This window comes from Triticum aestivum, chromosome 7B (genome assembly GCF_018294505.1).
Source record: "Triticum aestivum cultivar Chinese Spring chromosome 7B, IWGSC CS RefSeq v2.1, whole genome shotgun sequence".
NCBI classification, from domain to species: domain Eukaryota; kingdom Viridiplantae; phylum Streptophyta; class Magnoliopsida; order Poales; family Poaceae; genus Triticum; species Triticum aestivum.
Window position 1 is genome coordinate 598,560,042 of NC_057813.1, and position 13,899 is coordinate 598,573,940.

Genomic DNA, 13,899 nt, shown 5'->3' on the forward strand with positions numbered 1-13,899 from the left:
TGTTTACTCATGATGAGAAGTCTCGCTATTTTTATATCCTTAAGATATTTCCGTTCTCATTAAAGGGTGATGCTAAGACTTGGTATAATTCTCTTTCTCCTGGTTGTGTGCGTAGTCCCCAGGATATGATTTATTACTTCTCTGCTAAATATTTCCCTGCTCATAAGAAACAAGCTACCTTGCGGGAAATATATAATTTTGTGCAAATCAAAGAAGAGAGTCTCCCACAAGCTTGGGGGAGGCTTCTCCGGTTACTTAATGCTTTGCCTGATCATCCTCTCAAGAAAAATGAAATACTTGATATCTTTTATAATGGACTAACCGATGCTTCCAAGGACTACTTGGATAGTTGTGCTGGTTGTGTTTTCAGGGAAAGAACAGTCGACGAAGCTGAGTTACTATTGAATAATATGTTGACTAATGAAAATAATTGGACTCTTCCTGAGCCAATTCCTGAGGCAATTCCTGAACCAATTGAGCCAACTCCTGAGCCTATTCCTAAACCCACTCCGAAGAAGAGAGGTGTTTTATTTCTCAGTCCTGAAGATATGCAAGAGGCAAAGAAATCAATGAAAGAGAAAGGTATTAAAGCTGAAGATGTTAAGAATTTACCTCCTATCAAAGAAATACATGGTCTGAATATACGCTTGTTGAAGAAACCCATTGTCTTGATAACCCGGCACAGGTAGTAAAGGTAAATTCTCTCTATAGATATGATAAAGATGAAATCCCATCTACCAAATTTCATAACCCTTGCTTAGATGAATTTGATGATTTCATGAATAGACAAGCAAATTTCAATGATTACGTTGGTAGACAACTGAAGAATAATGCTTATACGACAGTACGCTTGAATGATTATGTAGCTAGAGTTAAAGGTGAACTTAAACTCACTAGTAAACATGCTTCCATGATTGCTACTCAAGCTGAACAAGTACTTAAGGCTCAGAATGAATTGCTTGCTGAATTAAATAATAAAAATGACTTCGCTGTTAGAGTGGCTACTAGAACTCGTAGAATGACTCAGGAACCTTTGTATCCTGAAGGCCACCCTAAAAGGATTGAACAAGATTCTCAGAATAATAATCTAGATGTTCCTAGTTCTTCTAAGAAGAAGAAAAAGAAGAATGATAGGACTTTGCAAACTTCTAGTGAACCTAATGTAGAAACACCTGAGAATCCTAATAATACTTCTATCTCTGATACTAAAACACAATCCGGAGATGAACATGAACCTGATGATAATGCTAATAATGATGTTCATGTAGATGCTCAACCTAGTAATAACAATGATATAGAAATTGAACCTGCTGTTGATCTTGATAACCCACAATCAAAGAATCAATGTTATGATAAGAGAGATTTTGTTGCTAGGAAGCACGGTAAAGAAAGAGAACCATGGGTTCAGAAACCCATGCCCTTTCCTCCTAAACCATCCAAGTCAAAGGATGATGAGGACTTTGAGCGTTTTGCTGAAATGATTAGACCTATTTTCTTACGCATGCGCTTAACTGATATGCTTAAAACAAACCCTTATGCTAAATATATGGAAGATATCATCACTAATAAGAGGAAAATACCTGAAACTGAGATTTCCACCATGCTTGCCAACTATACCTTTAAGGGTGGAATACCTAAGAAACTTGGTGATCCCGGAGTACCCACTATACCTTGCTCTATTAAAAGAAATTATGTTAAAACTGCTTTATGTGATCTAGGAGCCGGTGTTAGTGTTATGCCTCTTTCCTTATACCGTAGACTTGAATTAAATAAGTTGACACCTACTGAAATATCTTTGCAAATGGCTGACAAATCAACTGCTATACATGTTGGCATTTGTGAGGACGTGCCTGTTGTTGTTGCGAATGTTACTATCTTAACAGACTTTGTTATTCTTGATATTCCCGAGGACGATAGTATGTCTATTATTCTTGGTAGACCCTTTTTAAATACTGCAGGAGCTGTTATCGATTGCAACAAAGGCAATGTCACCTTTCATGTTAATGGTAATGAGCATACGGTACACTTTCCGAGGAAGCAAATCCAAGTTCATAGCATAAATACTATTGAGAAAGTTCCAACTATTATTTTTGGAGGTTTTGAATTTCCTCTCACTACTGTCAAGAAAAAGTATGATATTCTTATTGTTGGGGATTTTCATATCCCCGTTGAGGTAACTTAGTGTCATTTGAAATTTCTCCGGTTCCGTGCTATTCGGAATGAGTTCGTTAACAAGACTTGATCAACCTTGTTAGTGGGTTCATTTTGATGATCATGAGATGGATGAAACTAGAAGGCACAACCTTCTGTACCCTCTTTTTACTTTCTGTTATTTAGATTAAATAAAGCAAAAATAGTATTATTCGTCTATTTTCTGATTTATCCGTGTATTAAAAAATAGACTGAAAATAAAAGTGCTCCAAATGCCCTGCAAATTTAGTATTATTTTTTCTGGAATATTTGAGGATTTTAGGCACTGAAATTACTGCAGGAGGGGCAAGCACTAGGCCATGAGAGAGGAGGGCGCCCCCCCCCTACAGGGCGCGCCCCCTGTCTCGTGGGCCCCTGGTGGCCCCCCTCCACTTATGCCAGCACCCATACACTTTCCTGTTTTACGCTACTTTGCCATATTTGCTAGTAGATGCTTGATTGGTCGTGTAAATAGTGGAAACTTGAACGTTCCTGATATTATCATTCTTCAACATGCTTTGCTTGGAGACAATACTTTTAGTATGGGTGCCGTCATTGCTAAACGGCTAGCCCTGAATCATACAAAAGGCCCCATATTTGGAGGTATCTATGCCGCATGTCTTGCTAGAAATTTTCAGATACCCATTAGGCACCATGAGGAAAAGGAGACAATATTGCCTCTTCACATTTTAGATTACAAGAGCATGGTAGCACACAAGTTTATTGTTAACAACGAAGATAGGATGCTCTTGTATAAACTGAAATTTAATAAGAAACACTTTGAGATTATTATTTTGCCTGCACCTTTGTTGTTTGATTTGCTTCCAGAAAATTTTCTCTTCACACCGGAGGCGGTGAACAATCATCAAGCTCAAGTTTTTACTCCAGAACCTAAACCTGAGCCGGAACCTGAACTGGACCCCTATCGTGCATCATCTGTCTAGTGGGATCCGGAGATGACCAGCCAGTGGTATCCTGATTACACCTCTCATTACACTGGGGAGAGTAGCGGCGGTCCTTGGTATTAGACCAACTTAGGCCAAAAGCCTAAGCTTGGGGGAGTACGTATTTCTCACCGACTTTACATTCATATTCACACACTAGTTGTCAGTGCTCATACTCTTTCATTGTATTATCCATGCTAGTTTAAATTCCTTTTTCTAGTTTTCTTCTTGTGTGTTTGATAAACCTTGAGGAAAAACAAAAAAAATTAGTTAGTTTAATTTGCATGCTTGTAGTAGAAATTAAATTGAAAACCCAAAAAGATTTCTTGTTCTTCTTTTTACCTGTTCGGAGCTTTCCCGCGTAAATAGTTTTATTTTCTTTTCTTTCCTTTGGGGGTCGAGAAGACCATATTGAAAATGCTTAGTGGCTCTCATATGCATGATTGTTTATTTAACTTAGAGCCCGTATTACCTGTCTTCTCTTTTGAGTTGAATGCTTGCAGATTCCAGCTTAGTCCAATGCACGTGCACTCTTATTATTATACACATCGTTCGGTTGTGCAAGTGAAAGGCAATAATGGTGACATATGATGGACTTATTGGGATGAGAGAAGCTGGTATGAACTCGACCTCTCTTGTTTTTGTAAATATGATGAGTTCATTGTTCCTGAGTCAGCTTATTATGAAGTAAACATATTTGCAATGACATTTAGAGATTATAGTTGCTTGTGCCATGCTTGATTAGCTTTGAGTTATAATGGTTTACCTTGCATGCCAACATGCTATTAGAATGATTATGATGTGATATGATGGGATGGTATCCTCCTTTGAATGAATTGAGTGACTCGACTTGGCACATGTTCACGCATGTAGTTGAAACAAATCAACATAGCCTTCACGATATTTATGTTCATGGTGGATTATATCCTACTCATGTTTGTACTCGGTGTGAATTAGTTTTAATGCATGTTTATGATTGTTGTTGCTCTCTCAGTTGGTCGCTTCCCAGTCTTTTGCTAGCGTTCACCTGTACTAAGCGGGAATACTGCTTGTGCATCCAAACTCCTTAAACCCCAAAGTTGTTCCATATGAGTCCACTATACCTTCCTATATGCGGTATTTACCTGTCGTTCCAAGTAAATTTGTATGTGCCAAACTCTAAACCTTCAAATGAAATTCTATTTTGTATGCTCGAGCAGCTCATGTTACAACTAGGGCTGCCTATATCTTCCATGCTAGGTGGGTTATTCTCAGAGGAGTGGACTCCGCTCCTCATTCACGAGAAAGGGCCGGTAACCGGGATGCCCAGTCCCATGATCCAAAAAGATCAAAGAAAATCAAAATAATTAAACAAAACTCCCCCAGGGTTGTTCTTTGTTGGAGGCACTCGTTGTTTCGAGCAAGCCATGGATTGATGCTTGTTGGTGGTTGGGGAGTATAAACTTTTACCATTCTGCGTGGGAACTGCCTATAATGCATGTAGTATGGAAGATACAGCCATCTCATAGTTGTTGCATTGACAGCAAAAGTATGCTGCCCAAAATGTTATTCAATCTCTATTTTAAAATCGAGCTTTGGCACCTCTACAAATCCCTGCTTCCCTCTGCGAAGGGCCTATCTATTTACATTTATGTTAAGTCATCACCTTCTTATTAAAAAGCACCTGCTGGAGAGCACACTGTTATTTGCGTGTATTACTATTGGTTTATATTGCGTATGACTTGACTGGATCTATTTTACCATGAATTACAATGTTTAGTCAGTCCTTGATGTTTAAAGGTGCTCTGCATTTATGTTTTGCGGTCTCAAAAAGGGCTAGCGAGATACCATTTTGTTATATCATGTTATGATTGTTTTGAGAAAGTGTTGTCATCCGAGTTTTATTATTATGGCTCGCTAGCTGATTATGTTATTGATATGAGTAATTGTGAGACCTAAGCGTTATTGTGAGTATGGTTAGTTTATATTATTGTTGAAACTTGAATGATGGATTTGCATGTTTACAACAACAAGAGCAAATAGAGTTTGTAAAAGTTTTTCTTTATCACTTTCAGTTTATCAACTGAATTGCTTGAGGACAAGGAAAGGTTTAAGCTTGGGGGAGTTGATACGTCTCCAACATATCTACTTTTCCAAACACTTTTGCCCTTGTTTTGGACTCTAACTTGCATGATTGAATGAAACTAACCCGGACTGACGCTCTTTTCAGCAGAACTGCCATGATGTTGTTTTATGTGTAGGAAAGAAAAGTTCTCGGAATGTCCTGAAAATCAACGGAGACACTTTTTGGAATTAATAAGAATTCTGGGCGAAAGAAATACACCAGGGGCCCAGGGCCTGTCCACGAGACAAGGGGGCGCACCCCCCCCCCCCCCCGTAGGACGCGCCCCCCTATCTCGTGGGCCCCCTGGACCTCCACCGACCTCAACTCCAACTCTATATCTTCCGTCTCGCGGAGAAAAAAAATCAGGGAGAAAGTTTTATCGCATTTTACGACACAGAGCCGCCGCCAAGCCCTAATCTCTCTCGAGAGGGCTGATCTGGAGTCCGTTCAGGGCTCCGGAGAGGGGGATTCATCGCTGTCATCATCATCAACCATCCTCCATCACTAATTCATGATGCTCAGCGCCGTGCGTGAGTAATTCCATCGTAGGCTTGCTGGACGGTGATGGGTTGGATGAGATTTACCATGTAATCAAGTTAGTTTTGTTAGGGTTTGATCCCTAGTATCCACTGTGTTCTGAGATTAATGTTGCTATGACTTTGCTATGCTTAATGCTTGTCACTAGGGCCCGAGTGCCATGATTTCAGATCCGAACCTATTATGTTTTCATCAATATATGTGTGTTCTTGATCCTATCTTACAAGTCTATAGTCACCTATTATGTGTTATGATCCGACAACCACGAAGTGACAATAATCGGGATACTTCTCGGTGATGACCGTAGTTTGAGGAGTTCATGTATTCACTATGTGTTAATGCTTTGGTCCGGTTCTCTATTAAAAGGAGGCCTTAATATCCCTTAGTTTCCGCTAGGACCCCGCTGCCATGGGAGGGTAGGGCAAAAGATGTCATGCAAGTTCTTTTCCATAAGCACGTATGACTATTTACGGAATACATGCCTATATTACATTGATGAATTGGAGCTAGTTCTGTGTCACCCTATGTTATAGCTATTACATGAGGAATCACATCCGGCATAATTATCCATCATTGATCCATTGCCTACGAGCTTTTCACATCTTGTGCTTCGCTTATTTACTTTTCCGTTGCTACTGTTACAACTGCTACAAAAACCCAAAAATATTGCTATTACTATCTTTACCTTTTACCACTGTTACCATTACTATCATACTACTTTGCTACTAAATACCTTGCTGTAGATACTAAGTTATCTAGGTGTGGTTGAATTGACAACTCAACTGCTAATACTCAAGAATATTCTTTGGCTCCCCTTGTGTCGAATCAATAAATTTGGGTTGAATACTTTACCCTCGAAAGTTGTTACGATCCCCTACACTTGTGGGTTATCACCCGTTGGCGCGAAGGATGCCGAGGCGGCGACAAAAGAGCTAAGTCACGCTAAACTTTAAGTTTTTATCCTTAAATATAAGGTTGTTATCCTCGATGGTTCGGCCTATGTATGAGAAACCTGTACGCGAAGGGGCCCTCCTGCGATTGGCAACGCCCTTGTTCTGTTTCGAGCCCGCTCAACAGTTCAAGCGGTTGCGTCGAGAGCGGCAGGGTAGCCTTCCGCCACCAGCTACGCTCTCGTTTCTGACTTGAGTCAAGCTCGACAGATTGAACGGCTGCGCTGGCGGCGGCAAGGTGCTTTCTCCGGCAGCAAGCACACCCGGCAGGCTAATGAGGATCCGTCCTCAAGGCACCGCCCCAGGTTTACGCGTCGGCAAGCTTACCCAGTCGACGTGGGGCATACATACAAAGGAAAATCTAACAAGAAAATAACATGCATGGTCTCAGGGGTACTGCAAAGTCATATTACATAAATTGCCGCCGCGGTTCTAACTAAAGATAGCATCTGTCTTGGTCGTGAACCTGCAGCGGCGATAAGAAATGAGGTGCTCAGTCCCGGCGCCGGCCTTCCAACCTCTTGATTTTGTCGATGCGACTGAGGATGGGCTGGATATGCTCGTTGAGCATTGCGATCAGCATCCTCCGGCAAGCTCTTCAGCACCGCTTTGAAGTCAAGGTCGGGATGCCAGTGCGCTATCTTGATGAGCACCCTAGTGATGGCCCCCTGGCAAAGAATCCGGGACTCTTCGGCAAGGGTGACCGCCCGGTTGGAGTGGAGCCGCTTCAAGGCGCCAACGACCTTCTCAAAGTATATGGTCAGGTTGGCGTTGGGGCTCAGGTTCACTTCCGAGGCGTACTCCATGCCTGGCACCCCCATGATGGCCAGTTGGTCGGTGGCTGAGTTTGCGACGGCGGCAAGGCGCTCAAGCCAGCATTTCTCGCCCGCCTTGTGATCTTTGAGGTTGGCGGTCTCGTTCCTCAGCAGCCGCCTCTCCGTCTCCAGCTCCTTTGTCAGGAGTCCCTCCCGGGTCAGGGCCCTCGAGAGCACCTCCTCGAGCTCTCCCAGCTTCAGCTTGAGATCCTTGATGGAGGCGTTGGCCTCAGAGAGCTCTCCGGACTTGCCAATGATCTCACCCCGCGCCTCCGTCAGGGTGCCGTTGAGCGTGTCCTTCTCCTGGGACAGCTTCAGGGTTTGATCCTCCAGCTCCTTCACCTTGCCGGCGTGAGCCTGAGCCAGGGCGTTGAGTGCCTCCTGATGCCTCCGCTCCAACTCTTGGGTCCGCTACAGGACGAGCTTGTCCACTTCTTCATCCTTGCCACGGAGAGTGGCGGCAAGCTTTTTCTCGCGCACGGCAATGTCCTCCTCCTGGGTCCTCAAGGCGGCCTCGTGCTGGGACCGGACGGCTGTGGCCTTGTCGGCCAGCCTCTTAGCTGTTTCCTGGGCCTTCTCGATGTCGGCCAGCCTCATGGTGAGCTCTAGGTCGCGCCTGGCCAGCTCGCCCTGAGCGGCCTTCAGCTCGTCCTGAGCCTGGCGCCACCAACCCTGTGCTTCGGCGACACGCTCCTCAAAATCTGCCTCCAGTTTCTCCACCACCGCTGTCTTGGACTTGGCCTTGTCCAGGCAAGCACGGTGGAGAGCCTGGAGTTTCCAGAAGTTGGCGCCCATGGCCCGGAGCAACCGCTCCTCCTGGGAGCCATCGCCGTCGACGCTCGGATCGTCGACAACGTCAAAACCGGTTGCGGCGAGCACCTCGTTGTCGAGCAACTCCCCCTCGATGGGGGTTGTGGAGCTTGACACGCCTGGAAGGTGGACGAAGAGGTCATCTCTCACCTTCAGATACTTTCCGGAGCCAGAGGCGGTGGAGGAAGAGGGCTGGTCGTCGACCACCGCCTCCTCAGCAGTGGCCTTGCTGGTCCCCTCGACGGGCCGCTTGCCGAGCTCCTCGGCATGCTCCTTGTTGAGGCCTTCAGTGGGCCCCTTGGCGGCATCTTTGGTGGCGCCCCTGGCGCTCTCCTCGGAAACAATCTTCTCCGCCTCTGCCGCGGCCTCCGCAGCGACGTCCTCGATGGTGGTGTCGACGTCCTCCGAAGAAGGGCCTGGACACCAAGAAAGAGATGGGGTGGAGCCAAGATTGAAAGCCGATGAGGAAAAGAGGAAAAGAAGAATGTGAATGAAGGAAAAGACGGGTAGCCTACCTATATCAGGCCGAGAGGCGGAAGCCCTTTCTCCGCCAAGATCCGGTGCCGAAGAAAAGCCATCGACACCTGCGTTCTCCTCTTCCTCCTCCGTGTGCATGGCCTCGGGGCTTGGTGCCCTTGCCGGGGACGCCCCTCGGGGCGGTGTGGTTGATGGCGGAGGCACGATAGGAGAAGCCCTTCGTGGCTCCCCTTGGTGCCGCTCCTCTCCTGCATCCATGGCATGGTTAGCACCGAAGCACCACGCATAACACACGCTGGTGGAGGGCGGGTGATGGACTCATGCTGGGGGCTAAGCCGGGGGCTGCTGTCCGGGCTGCTCAGCACCACCAGTGGCATGCCAGAGGTGCCTGCCGGGGGCTGGCCACTCGCCGATGTCCGAGCCCTCTTCATCCTCTGGGCCAACGTCTCCACGTCCCTGCAAAATGAAGACAAGTGAGCGACACCGGCGGGGTAGGTGCGAGGAATGAGGGAGGAAAGCAGAGGCTTACTCTTCATTTCCTTCCTCCTCCTCCTCCTCCTCCTCAGGCGCCTTCCTTTTCTTCGCTGGGCTGGGTGACCCAGGGTATCTATCTGGGCTGAGGGGCCCGAAGTCAAAGGCAACCCCCGCGCCAACATCTGTCGGTGGCGGGGAGGGCGGTGGCGTCTGGGCACGCCTGGACGACAAGGAAGCTGGTGTCTTCCTCCTCGCTGCCTCGGCCTCCGCCGCCCTCTTCATCACCGTGGCCCTCATCTGGCGCGCTGCCGCTCCCTGCGCCAGCCGTAGTGGCGCGGCCCGGCCAGGGCAAACCAGCTTGCGGGAGGCAGCCCGCCGCAGAACTCGCCCCTCTCGGTGGCCGGAGGGACGGAGGCCACAATCTCATCCTCCTCATCTTCCTCCGAAGCCCCGTCGACGACGTCCTCGACAAGGGGGGCCCCGGCGCCAGCGCCGCTGGCCTCCCCAACAGCCGCCGCCCACCAGGAGAGGTCCGCCTCCTCCACTTCCGCCATGGCACGGTCCACCATGCCACCGGCGCTGCCAGCCTCCACGGCAAGCAGTGCCGACTCCTCGGCAAGCTTTGCCTCCCGCAACCTGCGGGCGATGTAGTCCAACTCCACCTCAGAAGTGTCCTCGATGAGCCGTGGCTCATCGGTGACATATGCCTCGTGCAGGGTGTCGAAGAACTCCTGCACCCTAAGCTCGTCAAGCTCGACCCATCTCGGGTCGAGGCAATGTGCATTAAAGAGCGGCATCATGGCGATGATATCCGACCGGCAAGAGTTATTGCTGAGCGGGACCACCCCCGTCGGCAACTTGAAGACGGGCTCCTTGTCCACCTTGCCGGCCTTTGCGGCAGCCCTTGCCACCTTGTCGGACCGCTCCACCTTGCCCTCTTCATTAACCTCGAGCTGGAAGATTCGCTGACAGAGATCAGCATGCCTAAGCACTGTCAGATTATGGTCAAGGCCGGGGTGGAGCCGCATGATATCTGCGGCATTCACAAAAAGCCAGGCCGGCCTCCCCTTATCGTGCAGAGGGGCAATCCGGCGACGGATGAAGTCCACGCCGATCATCTCGAGGGTGAACCCGGCCCAGGTAAGCCTGAGGATCCTGGTGGGGGCGACCGTGAGCTTCATGTCGTCGACGTAGACATCACCCCAGTCCTTTCCACGGACCGACGCCGCCTGATGGACCTCACAGAATGCCGGCGGGTTCTCCTCCTCGATAAAGCACCACCGGCCCCGCCACTCTTCCCACCTCTCCTTCATGGCGTTGTCCGGGTATGCTCCTTTGGCCCTTGGGATCCAAGTGACGCTGTTGGTGATGGCGCCTCTCTTTTGGATCCGAGGAGAGAAATAGTAGCGGAAGAGCGCCGTGCTGGGATGCACCCTGACGAAGCCCTCGCAAAGGTGTGCGAAAAGGGCCATACACGCCACGGCATTCGGGATGAAGTCCAGGAGGCGGAAGCCGAAGGTGTACATGATATCCTTGAAGAAATCAGAGAAAGGGGGGCAGAGCCCGCAGGAGAAGTAGTCGACGAAAAAAGGGTACCGATTTGGGGAAGGCCCAGCGCTGGCAGGGACGACACACGTGGCCGGATGCCCCGTCGTCTCTTCCCCCGTCTTCACGCCCCACATAGCCTTGTAGAACTCCCGGAGCATGGGCACGTCGACCATCGAGGGAACGAGGGTGAACTGCGCCCGTCGCACCACGAGCTCGCTTTCCGACGGCTCCGCCGCGCCGGCATCCTTAGCCGCCCCCTTTACTTTGGAGGATTTGGGCGCCATTGCAGTCGCAGAAAAACAAGGGATGGCGGAAACGCGTTGGCGATGAACAGAAGCAGAGGGCCCGAGGGAGAAGAAGGGGGGCGGCAGTTTCAAGATGGAGGGAGGCACAGGAAAGGGGAAAAGTGAGCAGCGCGCCCATGGTTATCCTTTTTTATGGGGAAGACGCGGGCCGCCTCCTTTCCCATTAACTGCGACACGACGCATACGTGCGGTCGCCATCCCACGCATGCCTCCCACGTCACGCACGCGCACGACCCCCACGTCGCGCGTTCAACGCGGGTCGTGGGTAAGCGCAGCGGGCGGAACAGTGGCCGCGGTAAAATCCGCCTCAACTACCCGCGCACCGTTCTGGGCCTGGCCCAACAACGTGTTGCACTTATGTGTGGCCCAGGCCCGGGGGCTCCTGTCGGTGTACAAAAGTAGGGGCCTAGATTTTGACCCCTTTACTTGTGCATGGGCAGTCAGAGCCACCTGCCATGACCACACATGGGCAAGGCAACAGAGGGAAGCCGGAGAAAAGCCAAAGCCACAAGGACAAGCGAAGCAGACGACAAAGGACCAAGACCATGAAGGCCGCACAGGCGATGCAGGTTGCCCCGGCAAGGACCCTTGCCGAGGGCAGCCTCAGCAACCCCGGCAAGATCCTTGCTTGGGCAGCTCGTCCAAACCCGCGGAGCGAGCCACCTTCGGGCCTACCGACGCTGAGCAGTTGCATTGGGACAGAGTTCGGGAGGCACCTCTGTGGTGGCATGCAGATCTTTGTGAAGATAAAAGAGCAATCAAGATCAAGAGAGGATAGGAAGGCAACCATCCTCACCAAAGAAACCCATAGGGCTCCCCGGCAAGATCCTTGCCGGGGAAGCCAGCATGCCGCGGCAGCACCCTTGCCGGGCCACCCGGCAAAACCATCACCAAGCGCACCGGCAAGGCCAGTGCCGGGCCCGCACCAGCCAAGCTCCTGCCGCCTTTCATACGCAACCACTGACCCAACCAGCTGGGACGGCACCTGCGTGGCAGCATGCAAACCTTCATGGAGACTCCACCACCACGCCACCTCAGCTGCCTGCCTGCCTACATGGCGCTGCATGCGTTGCTGGCCAGGGCACGTGTCGAAGCCAGGAGGGGCGGCGACAGATGGGACGGGCCTCACTCATGTCCCCCGATAAAGCGAAGACACCTAAGCCCCGCATTTAATGTGTCTCGTCCTATAATGATAGCGATAACCACGCAGCGCTGTAGCGCTTTCCACCTCCTGTGTGCTACTTTGGCAGCCCCTTTCGCCTATAAAAGGAGGCCCATGGCATACTGAGGGGGGATTCGGCTCTTTCGAACCTGGCAGCACCCAGAGCTAGTTCAAGAGCTCAAGAACACTAATACAACCACCAAAGCAGGATCGTAGGGTTATACGCATCTTTGCGGCCCGAACCTGGGTAAATCCCCTTTGTGCCATCCACTAGTCCCGCTCTTCTCACGATTTCGCGCCCCGCAACCGCAGAAGGGATTCCAGTGATCCCATAGGTGTTGTTTCCCAGCGACAAAATGGAAGCCCTTGAGAAAGTGTCCATGAACCAGCAAGTGAATGAAGATGAAGACGACCAAGTCTTTTGTGACAATGATTCGAGCCCCGCTCTAGTTGTCTCCAAGGTCTTGACGCTCCAACACCAACAAGAGGAAGACCAAGGTTGCCACATCTTCCACACCAAAGCAGGCATCAACGGTCGTTTCATGAAGGTCATCATCGATGGAGGAAGTTGCCACAACTTGACAAGTGAATAGCTATGTTCCATTCTACAATTGGTCAAGATGAAGCATCCTCGCCCCTACAAGGTCCAATGACTAAGCGACTCTGGCACCATTCAAGTGGAACACATGGTTCAAGTCTCCTTCAAGATAGGAGCATACGAGGACACTTCGGAGTGTAATGTGGTTCCTATGTCCGTTTGCCATCTCCTACTTGGACGACCTTGGCAACTCGACCGCGGTGTCATCCACAACGGGCGAACTAGTCACTATAGCTTCAAGATGAAGGGAAAGGAGTACGCGATATGACCTATGTCACCAAGTCAAGTTATCACCGGCAAGCAAGCCACCACCCATCATGGAGAGAAAAGTGAGAGAGTGACCCACCAAAAAGAGAGTGAGCGCCACAAGCCAAAACCGAGTGCGTCCATGATGAGCGATAAGAAAAATCTAGTTCTCTTTGCCACCAAAAGTGAAATGAGAGAAGTGTATGAGAACCCATCAAGTGTTATGCACTATGTCCTATTATGCGTGTGATGCATTTTGTTCTTCGCCCCTACATTGGCGTATTTGTTGTGATCTATTTTGACGATATTCTTGTGTTTAGCAAATCTCTCAAAGATCACACCACCCATCTTAGAACCGTTTTGCAAACTCTTCGAAAAGAGCGTCTTTATGCTAACATGGAGAAATGCAAATTTGGTGTGGACAAGCTCGTTTTCTTGGGTTTTGTTGTGTCTTCTAAGGGTGTTCATGTAGATGAATCTAAGATCAATGCTATTAAAACTTGGTCACAACCAACCAACTTGCAACAAATGTGAAGTTTCTTTGGCTTAGCCAGTTTCTATCATAGATTCGTTAAGGACTTTAGCACCATTGCAACCCCTTTGCATGCCTTGAGTAAGAAGAATGCACCATTTGTTTGGGGACCATCCCAAGATACCAGATTCAATGAGCTTAAAAAATTTCTTACACACATGCTCTCATTCTTGCTTTGCCAAATTTTGACAAAACTTTTGAAGTTCA